At 40.5% G+C, this 24,528-nt stretch overlaps 1 long non-coding RNA gene across 1 annotated transcript in view; it reads left to right on the top strand.

The window, feature by feature from the left end:
- LOC118912981 (uncharacterized) overlaps positions 1–24,528 on the top strand; it is a 75,184-nt gene that overhangs the window by 33,111 nt on the left and 17,545 nt on the right. The window lies entirely within an intron of this gene.

The raw sequence follows: 24,528 nt of genomic DNA, 5'->3' as shown, positions 1-24,528 counted from the left end.
CTAGGAATTTTATGGTTTCAGTTCATATGTTTAAGTCTTTAATTCAGTCTGACTTGATTTTTGTATATGGTGTAAGATAAGTGTCTAATTTCATTCTTTTGCATTTGGATATCCAGGTTCACCAGTACCATTTATTGTAGAGACTTCCCTTTTCCCATCTTGGCATCCTTGTGGTACATTAGTTAGCCATATTTGTAGGTTTATTTCTGGGCTCGCAATTCTGTTCCATTGGTATATATTTGTTTTTATGCCAGTAGCATACTGATTTGATTATTCTAGCTTTGTAATATGGCTTGAAATCAGTAAGTGTGATGTCTTCAGCTTTTGTTCTACTTTCTCAAGATTGCTTTGGCTATTCAGGTCTATTGTTTCCATACAAATTTTAGTTTTTAAAAAATTTCTGTGAAAAATGTCATTGGGAGAGGCTTAAAGTTGGCAGTGTGAGATGTGAGAAAGAAACTTCCTCCAAAAACCACATATAATATGAAAATACAACAAATTCAATGAATCCTGAAAGTGCAACCAGAAAGAAGACTGTGACAGACTGCCTATATCTGGGAAAAAGAGAAGACATCACGGAAAAGGGTGAAGTACCAAAGACACGATCCAGCAGGACTCAAGCCCTCCCCCAACCCCAGCTCACTGGTGAGAGGAACAGAAATAGAGCAGTGAAGGGGTAGAAGCCTAGGACTACTGAACACTAGCCCTGGAGATCTGCTCTGGGAGCATGAACTGACATTACATGGTGCTCTGGAGATTAGTGGGGTTGGAAAGCAAAGACAAGCAGAATACTCAGTGAGAGACTGAGATTCCAGCCACTTGTGAAGAATAGGAACCCACAACTGGCCACCCTGGGACAAAGAAAATATGGATGCTTTGAAAGACTTCCAAACAGTGAGAGGGCTGCTAAAGAGGCAAGGATTACACAGAGCTTGCTGCTCAGGAGAAAGGACAGGTGGATAAAATTGTCCTGACACACTCAGCCCAGCAGGTTGGGAACTTTCAGGAGCTTCAGGAGCTCCATCCCCTGGACTGGTGATGTGTGCTAAGGCCGCCCACAATGATAGACAGCCTGCTTCTCCTTCCACAGAGACAGCATCAGTTCACAAACCTGCTGCACATGCCATTGCGCCAGGGCAGCCAGAGGGCTGCTCTGCCTATGGCAGCTACAGGGGCATAATGCAGAGGCTCCTCCCTGTGCAGTTGGCCCACTGGCCCTGGCAGTGGAGCCAGGCACTGCAACCAGGATGCAGGAAAGAGCTCTTTCATCCCGACAGGCACCACAGCCACTCGCCTGTTACCACCACCATTGGTCCAGGTGCTGGGAAGCTCCAGAGAGTAGAGCTTCTGGGCACTAGAGCGCACTGCCTTCAAAAAGTTATTATTCTAGAGTAATCAATACAGATATGAAATAACAAAAGAACCTGGTATAAGGCAAAATTCCTCAAACACCAGAAAGAGGGCTAAGTGAAACTGAAATCACAACTCTTCCTGATAAATATTTCAAAATAAAAGTCATAAACATGCTCACGAAGCTAAAGAAAAATATTCAAGACCTCAGTGAGGACTTCAAGAAAGAGACAGAAACTTTAAAAAGGGCAATAACCAAAATGAAACATAGACTGGAGAAATTTAAAAACAGATTAGGTGAGGTAGAGGAGATGGTCAATGGAATAGAAATTAGAGAACAGGAATACAAAGAAGCTGAGGCACAGAGAGAAAAAAGGATTCCTAGGAATGGAAGAACATTAAGAATTGTGTGACTAATCCAAATGAAACAATATTCACATTATAGAGGTACCAGAAGAAGAAGAGAGAAAAAGGCATAGAAAATCTCTTTGAGGAGGTAATTGCTGAAAACTTCCCCAATCTGGAGAAGGAGATAGTCTCTCAGGCCATGGAGGTGCACAGATCTCCCAACACAAGGGACCCAAGGAAGGCCACACCAAGACACATAATAATTAAAATGGCAAAGATCAAGGACAAGGACAGAGTATTAAAAGCAGCCAGAGAGAGAAAAAAGATCACTTACAAAGGAAAATCCATCAGGCTCTCATCAGACTTCTCAACAGAAACCTTACAGGCCAGGAGGCAGTAGCATGATATATTCAATGAAATGAAACAGAAGAGCCTTGAATCAAGAATACTCTATCTGGCAAGATTATCATTTAAATTTGAAGTAGGGCTTTAACAATTTCTAGAGAAGCAAAAGTTGAGGGAATTTACCATCCACAAACCATCTCTAAAGTGTATTTTAAAGGGACTGCTCTAGATGGAAATGTGCCTAAGACTAAATAGCTGTCACCAGAGAAAATAAAACCACAGCAAAGGAAGTAGACCAACCAAATACTAACCAAATGCAAAATTAAATCAGCAACCCACAAAGTCAGTCAAGGGATACACAAAGAGTACAGAATATGACACCACCCATATAAAGAGTGGAGGAGGAAGAAAAAGAAGGGAGAGAAAAAAGAATTGCCGGACTGTGTTTATAATAGCATAATAAGTGAGTTAAGGTAGACTGCTTGATAGTAAAGAAGCTGCCCTTGAACCTGTAACCATGAATCCAAAGCCTGCAATGTCAATAAGTACATAATCACCTTAAATGTAAATGGACTGAATGCACCAATCAAAAGATACAGAGTTACAGAATGGATTAAAAAACAAGAACTGTCTATATGCTGCCTACAAAGGTGAAGGGATGGAAAAAGATATTTCATACAACTAAGAGGGAGAAAAATCAGGAGTTGCAGTACTTGTATCAGACAAAATAGACTTCAAAACAAAGAAAGTAACAAGACAAAGAAGGACATTACATAATGATAAAGGGGTCAATTCGACAAGAGGATAGAACCATTCTAAATATCTATTCACCCAATATTGGAGCAGCTACATATGTGAAACAAATCCTAACAGAATTAAAGGGGGAAATAGAATGCAATGCATTCATTTTTAGGAGACTTCAACAAACCATTCACTCCAAAGGACAGATCAACCAGACAGAAAATAAGTAAGGAGGCAGAGGTACTGAACAACATATTAAAGATAGACTGAACAGACATCTACAGAACACTCCATCCCAAAGTAGCAGGATACACATTGTTCTCAAGTGCACATGGAACATTTTCAAGAATTGATCATATAGTAGGCCACAAAAAGAGACTCAGTAAATTCAGAAGAATTGAAATTGTACCAACCAGTTTTTCAGACCACAAAGGAATGAAACTAGAAATAAATTATACAAAGAAAACACAAACACATGGAGGCTTAATAACATGATCCTAAATAATCAATGGATCAATGACCAAATAAAAACAGAGATCAAGCAATATATGGAGACAAATGAGAAAAATAACACCACAAAAATCTGTGGGATGCAGTGAAGGCCATGCTAAGAGGGAAATATATTGCAATACAGGTTTACCTCAAGAACAATCCTATATGAACAGTCTGAACTCACAATTAATGAACTAGAAAAGAAGAACAAAGGAGGCACAAAGTCAGTAGAAGGAGGGACATAATAAAGATCAGAGAAGAAATAAATAAAATTGAGAAGAATAAAACAATAGAATCAGTGAAACCAGGAGCTGGTTCTTTGAGAAAATAAACAAAATAGATAAGCCCCTAGCTAGACTTGCTAAGAAAAAAAGAGAGTGTACACACATGAACAGAATCAGAAATGAGAAAGGAAAAATCACTATGGACACCACACAGAAATACAAAGAATTATTAGGGAATACTATGAAAAATTAAAAGTGGACAAACTAGAAGAAATGGACAACTTTCCATAATAATACAACCTTCTAAGACTGACCCAGAAAGAAACAGCAAATCTGAATAGACAAATTACCAGTAATGAAAGTGATTTGGTAATCAAAAAACTACCTAAGAACAAAACCCATGGAACAGAAGGCTTCACTGCTGAATTTGTCGAACATTTAGTGAAGGCCTAATACCCATTCTCCTTAAAGTTTTCCAAAAAGGACAAGAGGAGGGAATACTTCCAAATCCATTCTACAAGGCCAGCATCACTGTAATACCAAAAACAGGCAAAGACACCACACACACACACACACACACACAGTACAGACGAATATCCCTGCTGAACATAGGTGCAAAAATACTCAACAAAATATTAGGAAACCGAATTAAAAATACATCAGAAACATCATCCATCATGATCAAGTAGGATTTATTCCAGGGATGCCAGTGTGGTACAATATTCAAAAATCCATCAACATCATACATCACATCAACAAATAGAAGGACAAAAACCACATGGTCATTCCATAGATGCTGAAAAAGCATTTGACAAAATTCAACATCCATTCGTGATAAAAACTCTCAACAAAATGGGTATAGTGGGCAAGTACCTCAACCTAATAAAGCCATGTATGACAAACCCACAGCCAACATCATACTTAACAGTGAAAAGCTGAAAGCTTTTACTCTAAGATTGGGAACAAGACAAGGATGCCCACTCTCCCTGCTTTTATTCAACACAGTACTGGAGGTCAGACAACACAAAGAAAAGAAGGCATCCAGATTGGTAAGGAAGAAAATTAAGGTGTCACTATTTGTAGATGACATGACATTATGCATAAAAAACCCTAAAGAATCCACCCCCACATTATGATTAGCATGTATAATGTGGTGGTGGGGCACAGGGAGGGCTGTACAACACAGAGAAGACAAGTAGTGATTCTACAGCATCTTACTATGCTGATGGACAGTGACTGTAATGGGGTATGTGGAAGGGACTTGGTGATGGGGGGAGTCTAGTAAACATAATGTTCCTCATGTAATTGTATATTAATGATACCAAAAAAAAGGATCCACCCCTAAAACTATTAGAATTAATAACTGAATTCAGCAGAGTTGCAGGATACAAAATCAATACACAGAAATCTGTTACATTCCTATATACTAATGATAAAATAGCAGAAAGAGATATCAGGAAAACTATTCCATTTACAATTGCATTAAAAAGAATACAATACCTGTGGATAAACCTAACAGAGGAGATGAAATACCTTTACCCTGAAAACGACAAGACACTCATGAGAGAAATTAAAGAAGACAACAATAAATGGAAATACATTCCATGCTCGTGGATAGGAAGAATTAATGTCAAAATGGCCATCCTGTCTAAAGCAATCTACAGATTCAGTACAATCTCTATCAAAATACCAATAGCATTCTTCAATGAACTACAAAAATAATTCTAAAATTCATATGGAATCACAAAAGACCCCAAATAGCCAAAGCAATCCTGAGAAAGAAGAATAAAGCGGGGCAGTGGGGGTAGGAGGATTTTGCTCCCCAGCTTCACTCTCTTACTACAGGGCTACATTAATGAAGACAACTTGGCACTGGCACAAGAACAAAGCCATAGATCAGTTAAACAGAATAGAGAGCCCAGATACAAACCCAAGCATTATATCTCAATATATACGATATATATATCAATTAATTGCAATAAAGGAGCCATGGATATACGATGAGGAAATGATAGCTTCTTCAATTAATATACAATAAAGGAGCCATGGATATACAATGAGGAAACAACAGCCTCTTCAACAACTAGTGTTGGCAAAACTGTACAGCTGCATGTAAGAGAATGAACCTGGATTACTGTGTAACTCCATACACAAAAGTAAACTTGAAATGGATCAAAGGCCTGAATGTAAGTCATGAAACCATCAAACTCTTAGAAGAAAGCATAGGCAAAAATCTCTTGTATATACACACGAGCAACTTTTTTCTGAACACATCTGCTTGGGCAAGGGAAACAAAAGCAAAATGAACAAACGTGACTACATCAAACTATAAAGCTTCTGTATAGCAAAGAACACTATCAGTATTATGAAAACGCATTTCACATTATGGGAGAATATATTCATAAATGACATATCTGACAAGGGGTTAACATCCAAAATATATAAAGAACTCACATGCCTCAACACCCCCAAAAAACAAGTAAACCCAATTAAAAAATGGGTGAAGGATCTGAACTGACACTACTCCAAAGAAGAAATTCAGATGGCCAACAGGCACATGAAAACATGCTCCACATCACTAATTATCAGGGAAATGCAAATTAAAACCACAATGAGATATCACCTCACTCCTACACTGTTGGTGGGAATGTGAATTGGTTCAATCACTGTGGAAAGCAATATGGAGGTTCCTCAAAAAAATTAAAAATAGAAATACAATTTTACTCAGAAATTTCATTCCTAGGGATTTAACTAAAGAAAACAAGATCCTAGATTCAAAAAGACATAGGCACCCATATTTCTATCACAGTACTAGTTACAATAGCAAAAGCAACCTGTGTCCATGAGTAGTTGAATGGATAAAGAAGATGTAGTACATATACTCAATGGAATATTGTTCTGCCATAAGAAGAAAACAAATGCTACCATTTGCAACAACATGGATGGACCTGGAGTGTATTATGCTTAGTGAAATAAGCCAGGTGGAGAAAGATACTTACCAAATGATTCCACTCACTTGTGGAGTATAACAACAAAGCAAAACTGAAGGAACAGAATAACAGCAGACTCAGAGTCCAAGAAGGGACTAGTGGTTTTTCAAAGGAAAGGGTGTGGGGAGGGAGGGAGAAGGGCATTAAGGGGCAGTATGATTAGCACACATAATATAGGGGGGTCATAGGGAAGGCAGTATAGCATGAAGAAGACAAGTAATGACTGTAGCATCTTACTATGCTGATGGATAGTGACTGCAATGGGTTGTGTGTGTGGGGACTTGACAATATGTGTGAATGCAATAACCACAATGTTGCTCATATGAAATGTTTTTATAAGATTGTATATCAATGATACCTTAATAAGAAAAAAATACACAGTCCATAAAGCAAAAAAATAAATGGGCTTGGAATTTTGATAGGATTACATTAATTCTATAGATTGCTTTGGGTAATATGGACATTTTACAATTAATTCTTCCATTCCCAGAACACAGGATACTTTCCCATTTTTTATATCTTCTTTAATTAATTTCATTAATATCTTATAGTTTTTGGTGTGCAGATATTTCACTTCCTTGGTTAAATTTATTTTTCAGTGTTTTATTCTCTTTAATATTAATGTAAATGGGATTTTTTCTTAATTTCCTATTCATATCACTGTTTACATATAGAAATGTAATATTTTTTGTGTTGATTTTGTATTCTGAAACTTTACTGAATTCACTGATTAGTTCCAACAGTTTCTTGAGTCTTTAGGGTTTCTTATCTATGAGATCATCTCATCTGCAGATACAATTTTTACCTCTTGTTTTCCAATTTGAATAACTTTTAATTATTTTTCTTGCTAATTGCTCTGGATTGGACTCCCAGTACTATGTTGGATAGGGTTGGTGAGAGTAGACATTCTGTCTTGTTCCTGATATTAGAGAAAAAGGCTTTCAACCTTTCATCATTGGATATGATATTAGCTGTGACTTTGTCATATGTTATGTTGAGGTATGTTCCTTTTATACCCAATTTGTTGACTGGTTTTATCATGCAAGGATGTTGAATTTTGTCAGATGCTTTTCTGTCAAATTTCTGCATCTACTGAGATGATTATATGATTTTTATCTTTCATCTTGTTAATGTGATGTATCACATTTATTGATTTGCATATGTTGAACCATCCTTGCATGTAAGGGATAAATTCCACTTGATCGTGGTGTATGATACTTTTAATGTGGTGTTGAACTTAGTTTTGTTGAGAATATTTCATCTATGTTCATCAGAAATACTCGCCTGTAATGTTCTTTTCTTGTAGTGTCCTTGTCTGGCTTTAATATAAGGGTAATTCTGGTCTTATAAAATAAGATTGGAAACTTTCTCTCTTCTTCAAGTTTTTGGAAGAATTTGAGAAGGATTGGCATTAATTCTTCAAATGTTTGCTAGAATTCATCTGTGAAGCCATCTGGTTATTGGCTTTTTTTGTTGTTGGGAGGTTTTAATTTATTAATTCAATCCCCTTGTTCATTATTAGTCAGTTCAGATTTTCTATTTTTGTAATGATTAAATCTTGGTAGGTTGTATATTTTTAGAAATCTATCCATTTCTTCTGTGTTGTCCAGTTTATTGGTGTATAATTGTTCATAGTTGTCTGTTATGATTTTTTTGTATTTCTGTGGTATCAGTTGTAATATCTCCTTTTATTTATAATTTTGTTATTTGAGTCCTCTTTTTTCTTAGTAAATCTAGCTAACAAGTTGTCAGTTTTGTTTTTTCAAAAAGTCAACTCTTAATTTCATCGATTTTTTTCTATTGAATCTTTCTAGCCTCTTTCATTCATTTTTGTTGTAATCTTAATTTTTCCCTTCCTTCTGATAACTTTGGGCTTAGTTTGTTCTTCTTTTCTAGTTTCCTGAGGTATAAAGTTAAGTTGTTTATTTTAGATCTTTCTTTTTTCTTAATGTAGAGAATTTATTGTTATAAATTTCCCTCTTAGAGCTGCTTTTCTTCATCCCATATGTTTTGGTTTATTGTGTTTCCATTTCCTTTTTCTCAAGACACTTTCTGATTTTTGTTTTGATTTCTTCTTTTTTCCACTGGTTGTTCAGGAGTGTGTTAATCCAAGTGTGTATTTGTATATTGTTCTTCTATTATTGATTTCTAGTTTCACAGCATTGTGGTTGGAAAAGATACTTGATATAATTTCAATCTTAAATTTGTTAAGACTTGCTTTGTGGCCCAACATATCATCTATATTGTACACTATTCTGTGTGTGCTTGAGAGGAATGTGCATTCTATTATTGGATGGAATATTGTATGTATGTCTGTTAGGTCCATTTGGTCTTTAATGTTATTCAAATCCACTGTTTCATTTGTGATTTCTGTCTGGATGTTCTATCTGATTTGAAAGTGGGTTACCAAAATTCCCTACTATTATCGTCTTGCTATTTCTCCCTTTAGTTCTGTTAATACTTGCTTTAAATGCCTAGGTGTTCCATTGTTCATATATAACTTATAATTTTTATATTCTTGTGAATTGACCCCTTTATGTTTCTATTGTGATGTTGGACTCTTGTGACTGATTTGTGACTCAAAGTCTATTTATGTAAGTATAGCCACTACTGTTCTATTTTGGTTACTATTTGCATGGAATATCTTTTTCTATTCCTCCACATTCACCCTGTGTGTGTCCTTAAAGCTAAAGTGAAATCTCTTGTAGGCAGCATATTGTTGGATCTTATTTTTGGTCTATTCAGTCACTCTTTGTCTTTTGACTAATAATTTACTCCATTTACATTTAAAGTAATTATTGATAGGTATGGACTCACTGGTTGACATTTTTATTTTTTTCTGTTTTGTAGTTTCCTTTTTTCTTTCTTCCTCTCTTGCTGATTTCCTTTATAATTTATTTTTTCAGTAGTGTCTTTAAATTCCTTTATCTTTATCTTACATATTTCTGCTAGAAGTTTGTTTCTTTTTGGTTACCATGAGGCTTATAAGATATCTTCTAGCTATAACAGCGTGTTTTAACAACTTACCTTCAATCACACACAAAAGCTCTATATTTTGACTTCCCACCTTTTTATGCTATTGATGCCACACTTTACATCTTCTGATAGTATACATCCAATAAATTATTTCAGCTATAGCTATTTCTTAAAAAAATTTTTTTTATTTCATTCTTTTTTTTTTTGAGATGGCATCTCTCATATTTATTGATCAAATGGTTGTTAACAACAATAAAATTCTGTATAGGGGACTCAATGCACAATCATTAATCACCCCAAGCCTAATTCTCAACAGTCTCCAATCTTCTGAAGCATAACGAACAAGTTCTTACATGGTGAACAAGTTCTTACATAGTGAATAAGTTCTTACATGGTGAACAGTGCAAGGGCAGTCATATAACAGAAACTTTCAGTTTTGATCACGCACCATGAACTGTAAACAATCAAGTCAGATATGATTATCCATTTGATTTTAATAATTGATTTATATGTGAATCCCACATTTCTCCCTTATTATTATTATTATTATTTTAACAAAATGCTGAAGTGGTAGGTAGATGCAAGATAAAGGTAGAAAACATAATTTATTGCTGTAAGAGGGCAAATGTAGATGATCAGGTCTGTGCCTATAGACTAAGTATTAATCCAAGCTAGACAAGGGCAACAAAACATCCACGGATGCAGAAGATTTCTCTGAAAACGGGTGTGTGTGTGTGAGGTTCTAAGCCTCACCTCTGTTGATCCCCAATTTCTCACCTGATGGTCCCCCTGCGACTGTGCCTGTCTTAGGTTGTTCCTCCCTTGAGGAATCTTACCCGTCTCTGGCTAACCAGTCATCTTCCGGGGCCATACAGGGAAATGTAAAGTTGGTAAGTGAAAGAGAACAATATTCTTTGAAAAGGTTAGCTTTTTACTTTTTTGCAGATTTATGCCCTGTGGCTTCTATGCCCAGCATTTGTCTTGAGGTATCTTTACCACTTGGAAGAATTATGATACTCAGTAATTTTCAATATGAGGCACGAATTCTACTAAAGGGTTGTAATTAGGAAGGAAGAAGAAAAGCTATAGAAGTAGCAGATGGAAGAAAACATGGGAAGATTGATTATTTCTTTGACATAACCTCTTGTAGAGTATCATAAGCATGTATAGGTTTTAACAAACTACTAATTAAATTGTGTACTCATATTAACAGAATAGGAATACAGATACATAACAAAAGCAGACCTACAATTACCAGCCATATCCAGTGAAACCAAGAAAATCAATTAGGTACCCTAGGCATTTGTGAAAACTTATCAATAATATGGTGGATATTGTCTAACTGAATTTGAATAGTTTGAGAAAAATCAGACAAATTAAAAAAACACATTCCTGGGAACTCTTCACATCCCATATGTTCTTTTAACAATAGATAGTCTACAGTCACATGATTTTGGAGCACTGCAACTTGCACTTCTCCTAATTCTTGGTTGAGTTCCGACAATATAGATCCAGTCAAATTTGTTGTTTTACTGTATGCACAGGCCAGCTTAGATATCTCCTTCTTCATTCCAATGGCAAGTCCAGGAACCAGTGGGATGAATGCAGCTACAACTGCAACAGCGCCAGGATCTTTGTTGAAGTTTTTTGGTGACCATCTTCTGGAATGATTCTTCCAGAGGAAGAGTCCCACCGAAGTTGGGGCTTTGTGTTGTTGTTGTCATTTGTTTCCATATATTCCTTGATCTCTATTTTAATTTGTTCATTGATCCATTGATTATTTAGGAGCATGTTGTTAAGCCTCCATGTGTTTGTGAGCCTTTTTGTTTTCTTTGTAGAATTTATTTCTAGTTTTATACCTTTGTGGTCTGAAAAGTTGGTTGGTAGAATTTCAATCTTTTGGAATTTACTGAGGCTCTTTTTGTGACCTAGTATGTGGTCTATTCTGGAGAATGTTCCATGTGCGCTTGAGAAGAATGTGTATCCTGTTGCTTTTGGATGTAGAGTTCTATAGATGTCTATTAGGTCCATCTGTTCTAGTGTGTTGTTCAGTGCCTCTGTGTACTTACTTATTTTCTGTCCAGTGGATCTATCCTTTGGGGGTGAGTGGCGTGTTGAAGTCTCCTAAAATGAATGCATTGCATTCTATTTCCCCCATTAGTTATGTTAGTATTTGTTTCACATATGCTGGTGCTCCTGTGTTGGGTGCATATATATTAATAATGGTTATATCCTCTTGTTGGATTGACCCCTTTATCATTATGTAATGTCCTTCTTTATCTCTTGTTACTTTCTTTGTTTTGAAGTGTATTTTGTCTGATACTACTACTGCAACCCCTGCTTTCTTCTCTCTGTTGTTTGCATGAAATATGTTTTTCCATCCCTTGACTTTTAGTCTGTGCATGTCTTTGGGTTTGAGGTGAGTTTCTTGTAAGTAGCATATAGATGGGTCTTGCTTTTTTATCCATTCTATTACTCTGTGTCTTTTGATTGGTGCATTCAGTCCATTTACATTTAGGGTGATTATTGAAAGATATGAACTTATTGCCATTGCAGGCTTTAGATTCGTGGTTACCAAAGGTTCAAGGTTAGCTTCTTTAGTATCTTACTGCCTAACTTAGCTCGCTTATTGAGCTTTTATATACACTGTCTGGAGATTCTTTTCTTCTCTCCCTTCTTATTACTCCTCCTCCATTGTTTATATGTTGGTTGTTTTATTCTGTGCTCTTTCGTGTTTCCTTTAACTGCTTTTAGTGGGTAGTTGATTTTATTTTTTGCCTTTTGCTAGTATTTGGTTGGTCTGCTTTCTTTGCTGTGATTTTATTTTCTCTGGTGACATCTGTTTAATCTTAGGAGTGCTCCTGTCTAGAATAGTCCCTCTAGAATACCCTGTAGAGGTGGTTTGTGGGAGGCAAATTCCCTCAACGTTTGCTTGTCTGTGAATTGTTTAATCTTTCCTTCATATTTAGATGATAATCGTGCTGGATACAGTATCCTTGGTTCAAGGCCCTTGTGTTTCATTGCATTAAATATATCATGCCATTCTCTTCTGGCCTGTAATGTTTCTGTTGAGAAGTCTGTTGTTAGCCTGATGGGTTTTCCTTTATAGGTTACCTTTTTCTTCTCTCTAGCTGCCTTTAAAACTCTGTCTTTGTCCTTGATCTTTGCCATTTTGATTATTATGTGTCTTGGTGTTGTCCTCCTTGGGTCCTTTCTGTTGGGAGTTCTGAGTACTTCCATGGTCTGATTGATTATTTCCTCCCCCAGTTTTGGGAAGTTCTCAGCAATTATTTCTTCAAAGACACTTTCTATCCCTTTTTTCTCTCTTCTTCTTCTGGTACCCCTATAATGCAGATATTGTTCCTTTTGGATTGGTCACACAGTTCTCTTAATATTGTTTCATTCCTGGAGATTCTTTTATCTCTCTCTGTGTCAGCTTCTATGAATTCCTATTCTCTGGTTTCTATTTCATCAATGGCTTCTTACATCTTATCCATTCTGCTTATAAATCCTTCCAGAGTTTGTTTCACTTCTGTAATCTCCCTATGAATGTCTGTAATCTCCCTCTGGACTTCATCCTTAGCTCTTGTATATTTCTCTGCATCTCCGTCAGCATGTTTATGATTTTTATTTTGAATTCCTTTTCAGGAAGATTGGTTAGGTCTGTCTCCTCAGGTATTGTCTCTGTTATCTTTGTCTGTCTCGAATTTTGCCTTTTAATGGCGATAGAGATGGTTTGCGGAGCTGGCACGAGTGACGGCTGGGAGAACATCCCTTGTTGGTTTGTGGCCTTCCTCTCCTGGGAGAACAGTGACCTCTTGTGGTTTGTGCTGGGCAGCTATGCACAGACGGGGCTTCTGATTCTTGCCCGGCCGCTATGGAGTTTATCTCCGCTGTTGCTGTGGGTGTGGCCTGCCTTGGGCTGCTGCTCTGATATGGCGGAGCTGTGTCAGTCAGGAAATGGCCAGGAGGCTGTTTATCTCCATGAGGGGCCTTTGAGCTGCCCTGCTATCCAGGGGTTTAGGGTGCCCGGAGTTCCCTGCTTCTGGGCTCAGTGTCCCAGGACGTTTCCGTCTGCCTGTGGGGTCCCTGTCCCTTTAAGACTTCCCAAAAGCACTCACTTTTCTTTGTACCCAGGGCGCTGGCTGCGGGGACCTACTCACAGGTCTTACTGTCCTGTTTCCCTGGTTTACAGCACCCCATACATGCACTGTGTCTACGCTCTGGTGCGGATGGCTAGGGCTGGGTGTTTAGCAGTCCTGGGCTCCCTCTCTGAAAGGAAAGGAGCGACACACAGCAGCAATTCACCGGAGAATTCCGCTTTATTAGGGAAAGGTGCTGGGTTACATAGGAAGGGGCATGGGGTGATTGTGGTGTTACTTCTACGGGGCTGGTGGCTATTGGCTAGGTGCTGGGATTAGGGGGGTGAGGGGTGATTGGACTTTAGGTGGCGCCGGCGGGAACCGAGGACTCGGAAGAGAAGCAGGAGGTTTGCCATCTTATGGGTGGGGGCCCTTCATTCCCCCCTTTCTCCTCTATGGGGTTGTGCATGTTGCTTTCTCTCTGACTGCTTCTTGCTGAACAGGGGTGGAGAAGGGAGTGAGGGCTTGAGGACTGGGAGGAAAGGGTTGATAGGACTCCCTACAGTAAGGACGAGTAGATGTGGACTTCTTCAGGTTGGAAATCAGTGAAGGTACGGTACTCTGTAACTATAGGTCGAGGACTTGTAGATTCTAATGGTGCCAAGAGGATATGGGTGCCAGAAGCCAGGCGTCTGCGGCCATTGTTTCTAGGAACAGTTTCCAGCAGAGAGAGGGGTCCATCTCAGCATGTGGTGAGGAGGTTACATAAGGGGGAGGGATCTTCTGTGGCTAAAAGCTGGTAGTTCCTGAGTAAAAGCTGGTTGAAAGTTTGATTAGAGATTTTACTGACTTGGGATTTGATAAACTTTACTATACAAGGTAAGAAGAGACAGACGAGAAGAATGATTATTATAGGGCCTGCAATGGGCCACAGCCAGGTGAGGAAGGGGTTTGTTAGTATTGAAGAGAATGGGTTGGAATTGGAAGCAGAGTGGAGGCTGGAGGCAAGGTCGGTGAGTTTGGTAATGTCAGTTTCTACAATGCCGGATTCGTTGCGGTAATAGCAGCACTCTTCTCGAAGGAAGACGCAGGTGCTGCCCTTCTCGGCTGTAAGCAGATCTAAGGCCTGCCGGTTTTGAAGGGTGACCTTAGCTAGCAAAGTGACCTGTCTTTGAAGAGAGGCCAGGGAATCGGCAGTGGATGTCAGGGCTCCCTCAAGTTTGGTGTTGAGATCTCTAATTGCCCATAGAGAGTGACCCAAGGCTCCTCCCGAAAACCCTGCCCCAATGGCTGAGGTGGTCAAAGAGATACCGACCATGATGCAGCCCTTTTTGTGCGCGAGGGCAAGGGAGGTTGGAGCTCAAGAAATTCTGCCATGCTGTAAGGTGTAAGCTGTGGGATTAGGGTGACGAGAATGCAGGGTATATTGGAGTTGGTAGGCAGTGAGTTGAAAAGACTGCCATTGCACCAAAAGAAGTGACCTGGTTGCGTAAAAGTCTTAGAGCCAGAGGTAGGGGTGTAGATAGAGAGACAGTGAAGTGCGCTGGAGGGGGGAGGGGTTGGGCCTACACAGTGGTGGATGGTGAGATTATCTGCGTATTCTGTTTCCCATAGGGGTATGTGCCAGGGGATGGAAGGGTTGTCCTTCTGCATGGAAGGAGTAGTTGGAAATATTAAGGGGCATGGCGGCCAGCAGTGGGCGCTGTAGTGATGCGCACAAGAAACAATTGGCGGTGTTGAGGGTGTGGTTGAGAAAGATGGTGGTGTCTTGAATGAGCTGTAACCAAGAGTAGGAGCGGGGTAAGAAGATGAAGAGGCACCGTCAAGAGTTTGGACAATAACTTTTTCAGAATGTCCGATGTCTGATGCAACTTGAGAGATCTGGGAATGAGAGGGAACATACTTTAGAGAGATATGAAGGGTACTGTGGGGGGGTCAAGGACCCCCCCCATAGTAAACTAAGGCTGTGACTCCGGTGGCCCATCGAGAGTTCCAGGGATCTGGGATTGATAAGGAGAATGAGCTGTTGGGATATTTTATGAAACGGTTGGAGGAGTAATACTGTGGGTACCAGGAGTTACCCATGTAGTGAATGGTGCAAGACCTGTAGGGACATCCCCCGTAGGTGTCTGGCCATCGCCTGCAATAAGCTTGTTTTTGGTCATAGAGGAAGCAGAGGTAGGGAGAATAAAGGTAGCTGCTAGTGAACACTTTGGTGGAGGGAGGAAAGTGGAGGTATAAAGGCTCGGAGCAGCCTTTCAGAGGGCAGTCTGATGTGGCAATGAGGTTAGTAACTTTTGTTTGATGTTGTGTGTAAGTCTGTCTGACTTTGAATCGCCATACAAAGGGGGCTGGGGTGGTGGGGAAGACAATAGGAATGAGGAAAAAAAAGCGAGAGAGAGCGAGGGAGCAGTAAAGGCGGGAAAAGTCATGATTTGGGTATGGATGGCAAAGGGGGTGAACGGGATTTTGGAGGAAAGAGGAAAGTAAGGTCAGGAGTCTGGAGGGAGGGAGAGTCTGTAAACTTTTGTAGGTTAAGAGATCCTTTAGGTGATATGGGGACAGAATGGTAAGGGGCGCCCCGAATGTCAGTTTATGAGCTTCCTTCTGCAAGAGCTGTCCAACAGCTAATGCCTGTAGGCAGGGGGCCCATCCCCGAACTGTGGGGTCTAATTGCTTGGAAAGATAAGCTACTGGGGCAAAGGATGGGCCATGATGTTGGCCTAGGACTCCTAGAGCTTGACTGGACCTCTCATGAATGTATAATGAGAAGGGCTTCAACAAATCAGGAAGATGGAGAGCTGGGGCTTCCACAAGGGCTTGACGGAGCTTAATGAAGGAGTGTTGGGGTGAGGAGGATGATGGTTCTTCAGGGGGGCCCTTGATGAGGTCATATAGGGGTCTTGCCAACAGGGAGAAGTTAGGGATCCATGCTCTAAAATACCCAGCCAGGCCTAGAAAGGAAAGGATATCTGTCTTGGTTTTGGGAACGAGCAGGTCAGAGAGGAGCCGTTTTCTGTAAAAAATCTTGGGAGGAGGGGTCCAGAGGGATAGAAAAAAAATGCATCCTTGAGATCTAGGACTGAGAAGTGGGAGGCCGAGGCAGGGATCTGCGATAAAAGGGTGTATTGATTTGGGACTAAGGGATGGATAGGGACGATGGCCATGTTGATGAGGCGAAGGTCTTGGACGAGATGGAAAGATCCGTTGTTTTTTCAACAGCTGATATGGGGGTATTAAACAGGGAGTGAGTGGGTCTGAGGTAATTTTTGTTTAAAAAATCTTGAATGATGGGTTGAAGGCCTATGAGGGCTGAAGTGGTTAGGGGGTATTGGGCCTGACAGATATACTGAGAGGGGTCATGTAATTTGATAGAGGCAGGAGAACATAGAGCCACAGAGGGGCTCATAATGTCCCAAACTCTGGGATTTACAGGGTGTATGAGGGCGGAACTGGAGCTTTCATTGGGTAGACGGGGGTCGTCGGCTATGAGGGCCATTAGAAAGGGAGTACTGGGGGCTGTGGGAGTGGATATAGTTGTGGAAACATGGAGGAGAGAAAGGATGTCCTGTCCTAGTAAGGGGATGGGACACTGGGGCATAAACAGGAAGGAGTGGGAGAAAGGTATGGGATCGTCTTGGATTGTGCATAAAAGGGGGGGGGTTTAATGGGAAAATCTGTTTACCTCCTACCCCGACTATAGGAGTAATGGCAGGCGTGGTAGGGCCTCAGTATTCTCTCAAGACTGAGAAGGTGGCTCCTGTGTCTAGGAGGAAGGAGATGGGGCGACTGTCTACTACTGAAGTAACCCTGGGCTCCTGTTTGGTGATGGAAATGGTCGGGCGAGAAGCCCCCGGGCCCCGTCGATCTTCTTCTGCCAGCCCCACTATGGCGGGCTTAGGATGGGGGTTGTTCGTCCAGCCTCCCCTTTGGGTGGCTGGGCAATCAGACCCCCAGTGGCCCTTTTTGTGGCATCTGGGGCATGGTGTGGTAGGAGATCTGGGGGAGGGGCATGCCCTTGACCAATGTCCTTCTTGTCCGCAGTTGAAACAAGCTCCTGGGGGGGGCTTGTTTGTAGAAGGGCGCCCAGGTTGTGGTTTTATCAGCTGGGCCAACATTTGGAAATTGGCCTGATCAGCCTTTTGTTTACGGCATTCTTTCTCCTCCTCCCAGTTATGGAAGACTTTAAAGGCCACTGTTAGGATCTCAGTCTGTGGGATAGCGGGGCCCTGTTCTAACCTTTTGAGTTTAGCTTTAATGTCGGGGTAGCTTTGAGCTAGCAAGTATGTCATAAGGACATGTCTTCTGTCAGGCGTTTCTGGGTCCAGGCTGGTTTACTGTAATAGGGCTTGAGTGAGTCTGTCTAAGAACTCGGAGGGAGTCTCCTCCCTCCTTTGAATTATGTCTTGGAGCTTTTGAAAATTGACTACTTTACAAGCTGCCTTTTTCAGACCTTCTATTAAGCAGCAGGTGAAGATATCTCGAGAGCGGAGACCCACGGCGGTGGGGGACTGAAGGGTTCTGGCTTAGTCTGTGGGGGAGAAACAGGTGATGGGGGCAAAGACGGAGGAGGCTCCTAGGACTTAGAGGGGGGCTGAAAGGCTCAGGCTTGATCTGCAGGGGGGTGAGGTGGGGGAGGAGATGGTGGTGGAGGAAGGGGGAGGGGCTGTTGTAGGAGAGGAGGGGGAAGGGAGTGAACGGGAGGCTTCTGCAGGGGAGACGGTTTGCAGGCTAGGAGAACTTGGGGGGAGGCAGGGGGAGGAGGAGGCGGCGGCGGTGATGGAGGCGGGAGGAGGATTCGGAAAGCTTCAGTATAGGGAATCTCCTTCCATTTTTTCAGGCGCTGGCAGTCGTTAAAGAGATCGCGAGTGATGTTGGGATCAAGAGTTCCCCCTGCGGGCCATTGGTTGTTATTGTCTAGGGGGGTATGTCGGCCAATCTTGGGAGCAGTATTTGTGGAGAAGTTTTGGTTTTATATCAGGTGTCAGGGAGAGGGTGGCTAGATGCTTGAGCAGGCATTCAAGAGGTGAACTTCCAGGGAGGGATGAGGAGGCTCCCATGGCTAAAGGACAGAGAAGGAGACACACAGGGGAAGACGAACGGAGATCCTCGGACTGGGAGCAGACGGCAAGGAGACAGAGGGCGTCCCCGATGATCCTTGGGGGTCTGAGGAAACTCGTATACGAGTCGGTTTCTTAGGAAGTGTGGGTCGTCACCCAGACTTCTCTAAGAAGGCAGAGGGCCGGAGTCCGAGGTACCTTGTACTAGGAATTTTCGGCGGAAGGAACAGAAGGAGGGGGGTGGAAAGGGAGCGTTCTCATCCGCAAAGGAGTCACTTCGTTTATGGCTGTTGGAGGAGGGGCCTGAGGGTCTGCAGCAGCCGTGAAGGCCTGAGGCGGGGAGAGTTCCCTCCTCATCCTTGAGCGTCAGGGCCTTGCCGGACGATCACGGTCAATGGCGCTGCGATAGCTCAGGGAAGAGCGGCCCACTCCAGGGAAAAACTTACCCAAAGGCCAAAGAGGAGTGGTGAGTGTGATGAGCCAGGGCTGGAAAAAGAGGACGAGGGCAAGCTGCTGCTGGTGTCAGGGGAAGACGGGGCCCAGTTGGGGTGTCCCGTCTCCCAGGTTTCGGCACCAATGAAAGGAAAGGAGCGACACACAGCAGCAATTCACCGGAGAATTCCGCTTTATTGGGGAAAGGTGCTGGGTTATATAGGAAGGGGCATGGGGTGATTGTGGTGTTACTTCTGTAGGACTGGTGGCTATTGGCTAGGTGCTGGGATTAGGGGGGCGAGGGGTGATTGGGCTTCAGGTGGCACCAGTGGGAACCGAGGACCCGGAAGAGAAGCAGGAGGTTCGCCATCTTATGGGTGGGGGCCCTTCACTCTCCTTCCCCGCTCTATCCCCTCTCCTCCTGCTGGGAGCTGGGGGGAGAGGCGCTTGGGTCCCAGTGGGCCGTGGCTTGTATCTTACCCCCTTCGCAAGTTGCTGGGTTCTCGCAGGTGTGGATGTAGTCTGGCTGTTTTCCTGTGTCTTCTGGTCTCTCTTTTAGGGAGAGTTGTATTTGTTGTATTTTCAAAAATATATGTGGTTTTGGGAGGAGATTTCTGCTGTTCTACTCACGCTGCCATCTTGGCTCCGCCTCTTTTTAAAAATTTTTAATAAGGTATTATTGATATACACTCTAATGAAGGTTTCACATGAAAAAACAATGTGGTTGCTACATTTACCCATATTATCAAGTCTCCACCCACACCCCAATGTAGTCACTGCCCATCAGTGCAGCAAGATGCCACAGGTCCACTATGTACTTTCTCTGTGCTGCACTCTTCTCCCCGTGATACCCCACACCATGTGCACTAAACATGATATCCCTCATTCCCCTTCTCCCTCCCTCCCCACCCACCCTCCGACACCCCTCCTCTTTGGTAACCACTAGTTCCTTCTTATAGACTCTGAGTCTAGCTATAGCTATTTCTAATACTATTTTATTTTAACTTTTATACTAAAGATAAATGTGATTTTCACACCACCATTAAGTATTAGAGTATTTTTGAATTTGACTATATATTTTCCTTTATAGTGAGTTTTATACTTTTACATATTTTCATGTTGTTACTTAACATCAGTGTAAAACTCCCTTTTAGCATTTCTTATAAGGCATGTCTAGTGGTGACAAATTGTCTCGCTTTTTTTTGTCTGGGAATGTCTTTATCCTTCACTTCTGAAGGATAGATTTGGTGGGCATAGTATGCTTGCTTGACAGCTTTTTCCTTTCAGCAATTTGAATATATCATCCCACTACCTTCTGGACTGCAAGTTTTCTGCTGAGAAATCCACTGATAGCCTTTGTGTATGATGAGTTATCTTTCTTTTCTGATTTCCAAATTCCTCTCTTTGCCTTTGCCTTTTAAAATTTTGATTATAATGTATCTTGGGGGTAATATTTGGGTCTTTCTTGCTTGAAGTCCTTTGAACTTCCTGTACCTAGATATCCATATCTCTCTTCTTCCTATATGTGGGAAGTTTTCAACTATTATTTCTGCCCCTTTTTCTGTCTCTTCTTCTTCTGGGACTTTCATGGTACAAATGTTATTTCTTTTTGTGGTGGCTCATTGTTCACACAGATTTTTCTCTCTGTCTTCCATTCTTTTTTCTTTTCATTTATCTAACTGGCTAATTTTAAATGAACTGCCTTTGAATTTGCTGATTCTTTCTTCTGCTCTGCCAAGTCTTCTGTTACAAAGCTTTTAGTTTGATTATTCAGTTTTGTTATTGTATTTGTTAGTTCAAGGATTTCTGTTTGCTTTTTTGTTATGGCTTCTATTTATTTATTAAAGTTTTCATTTTGTTATATGTTGTTTTCCTGGCTTTGTTTAAATGTTTACCTGTGCTATCTTGCATTTCACTGAGTTTCTTTAAAATTATTATTTTGAATCATTTGTCAGGCAATTTTTAGATCTCCATTTCCTTGGGGTCAGTTATTGGAGTTTTATTGGTTTCCTTCAGTGGTGTCTTATTTACCTGATTCTTCATAATCCATGTAGCCTTGCTTTGCGGTCTGTTTATTTGAAGGAAAAAACACTTCCAACCTTTATGGACTTGTTTTCCCTTGTTCTGTAGTAATTTTTCATAAATCTCATTTTTTTTTACCCTCCTGTTTTATCACTCTCAAACAAGGAGGGATCTAAATAGAGTTAGTATTTATCTACAGAGAGGTCAGATGCTGGCCCCACAGCCTGTCCACTTTGGTGCTGGTCATATCTCCTTCTCAGGGGTGGTTGTATATGCACTGACTCTATCCCAAAATCTGGTGTTCTCATGGTTTTTGCAGCTTCTCCTGGGTTGGTTGGGATTCTTTCCTTCCTTCTCTATCTTACCCAGTATCCACCTGGGTGCACTCCCACTAGTTTTATTTTCTCTGTTATGTCCTTGATATTTCACTTAAGCTACTTTCATCTCCCAAAATTTAATATGCTAATGCTACCTTCCCTACCCCAATTTCCTCTATCTTCTCCCAAGCTGTTTTTAATACTATTTTGAAGATAAAATATATTGATAAAATATATTGATATATTAAGTGTATAAAGTGGCCACTAACTTAATTTGTACACCCATGCTCACCGAAGTGTTATTCACATAATAGCCAAATGCAAGAAGCAACCCAAGTGTCCATCAATGGAAAAATGGATAAACAAAATGTGGTGTATCCATAAAATGGAATATTATTCAGTCCTAAAAAGAGAGGAAATTCTGACACATGCTATAACATAGCTGAGTCTTGAGGACATTATGTTAACTGAAATAATATCATAACTAAAGGACAAATACTATCTGATTCCATTTATAGAGGGATCAAGAGTGGTCAGTTCACACACAGAAAATAGAATGGTGGTTGCATGAGCTGGAGGGGGGGAAACAATGGGGAGTTACTGTTTAATGGGCACAGAATTTTAGTCTGAAAAGATGAAAAGCATTTCAGAGATGGATGGTGGTGATGGCTGCACAACAATGTGAAGGTACTTAATGCCATTGAACTGTAACACTTAAAAATGGTTAAAATTGTACATTTTATGTTATATATATTTTACCACATTTTTTCAAAAGGACCACTAATTTAGATAACGGGAGAAGAGCTGTGGTAGTTGCAGAAAGTGGTACTCATGCTTTAAAGATCTGTTTGGCACAGACAGTGTTGGAAACTAGGGAACAATGAAGGATGAGGGAAAAAGATTCCTCAACTTTCTCAACTCCTCTACTTGGTATCAGTGGGACAGTTTTTTAATATGGCCCCTCATTTTTGTGACTCTTGGTTTTGGTTTCAGTGTTGAGAGTCTTACCTTTTCTTGGAGTGTGTCTTCAGAATTATTACCTTGAAAATATTTGGGAGGCCATTTTCACTAGAAGCTCCATTTTCTTATGATTTTGGTAATTTGGACATTTGAGTAATTTCTGGAAACATCTTGGCTACAGGGCTATGAAATATATTAGGACTTTCTCTTACCTAAATAAAACACCTGTAAACCTGTACTCAGCCTCTACCTACCATGTAGATTGAAGAAACCCAACACAGCTATTCCTGACTCAGCCTTTGTTTTTGTGTTGCATTGTAGAGAGATATAGGTAAAATAGAAGGCATACTTCTTGCATTGGAAAATCATTTATGTGCTTGGGAAAATAGGATATATATGTTTAGAAGAAATCAGACCTAACTGTGGGATCTTTGGCATGTGCTTAACCTCTCCAAGTGTGCATTTCCTCATCTGTAAAATGTGTGTAGTGTGTTGAGTGTGAGGGCTAAGGAATAACAATACATTCCTTGGGGAATTGCTGTTAAGTGTAATATAGGTAAATGATGTGTATTTTGTATATAGCAGATGCTCAACTAGTATTATTTTTTCCCTTTAAAAATCAGATTAAAAAATGAGAAGCTGTAACTGAAACTAAGCAGTCACTTTCAGTGTGACTTGGGTGTACTCTTTCTCCTAAAAGGCAAATATTCTGAAATAAGAAAGGCTTAACTGAAATAATCTGTGAGTGGATTTTTCTGTGGATTCTTGCTTGTGTGGGCAGATTGCTGATTATCTCTTAAGTCTGTGAGGAAACTAATATATTACACATGTGTGGGTTGTAGTGCTCATTTAATTAATTCTTTGTCAACCTATGATTTAAAAGTACAGTAAAGTACCTATTATCTAAGACTGCATTTACAAAGTATTCCTGTGTGTACACCCCTACCCCCAACCAGAGAGTTTTCTTGCTTTGATGATTTTAAGCCTCATACATTTTTGCTATAATCTTGATTATCCTGCCTTCCAAATATCATTTTTATGTTTTGATTCATCATAAATTACTATGCCTTTCAGGCAAGAATTATATATACTGGCCAGGTAGGGAATTTGAGTAACAGTTCTGATTCTTACTAATCTCTTAAGATTCCTCCTTTGGGGTCTTCCACATGTTTCCATATCATTCTGTACACATCTATTATTTCACCTCCAAATTATATTTGATTATTTATGTGAATGTGAATGTTTCTCCCCATAGATTGCAAATTCCTTAACTGCAGGGACTGTCTTATGCATTTCCATATCTATACAATCCTACACAATACCTGATTATGGCAGGCACTCAGCAAGTGTTTGGTGAGGTACATTGAACCCTGGCCATTAACATTGAATTAGTGGTCTCACTTTTTACCTGCTGTTAAAGATGATTACCACTACACTTTATAAACAAAGGTAAAACCTTGAGTATAAATTAAATGCTTCAAGTAATGTTGGGTGTGCTTGAAAAAAATACTGCTTAGAATGCCCCAAAATTCACTTAGGTTGATGGCATTTTTTTTTCTCTCAGACCCTCCAGAAGAAGATAGGGATTCATCTTCCTCCAGAAGATCACATTTCAGAACTTCAGGATCCTGATGAAGGCGTAGTGTGCACTGTCACTTTTCAGTAATGAAACCCCATGCAATATAGTGTAGGCCAGAAACACCTCTTCAGTTTAGACCTCTCGTTACCAGTTTTGTGGTGAGGTTATTCTCAAGTCTTGGCACTGAGGAATATTCAGGATGGTTTGATTCCCTTTTTTCTAGTTGTTCTTGCAGAATTAGAAGGGGGTTTGATAAGGATGAGTATCAGCTCATGTTTGGTGACAGTATTATGAGGAGTGCTTTCAAACAAATTGGATGAGATGGCTGAGATGTTTTTAGAAAAGGGGATGAGACTGTAAATAGTCATCAATAATAAGGCAGTTTTTCCATTGCTTTCTTTCAACATGAAACAAGTGTTAAGCCTGCAAAGTTGAGCAAAAGCAATTGAACAAAAAAACAAGACCAGAAAACCCTCAGCAATTCATTTTTTGAATTCATAGAAGTAAGAAATAATGCCATTCAGTGTCAGCTAAGAAATAACTTGTTTTGTCAACATCCGAAGTAAAAAGGGCCAGCAAAATAGAACCCAACTTTGCGGTGTCTACGAAA

The sequence above is a fragment of the Manis pentadactyla genome, chromosome 8, assembly GCF_030020395.1.
Source record: "Manis pentadactyla isolate mManPen7 chromosome 8, mManPen7.hap1, whole genome shotgun sequence".
Taxonomy (NCBI): Eukaryota; Metazoa; Chordata; class Mammalia; order Pholidota; family Manidae; genus Manis; species Manis pentadactyla.
This window is presented reverse-complemented; position numbering and strand designations above follow the sequence as displayed.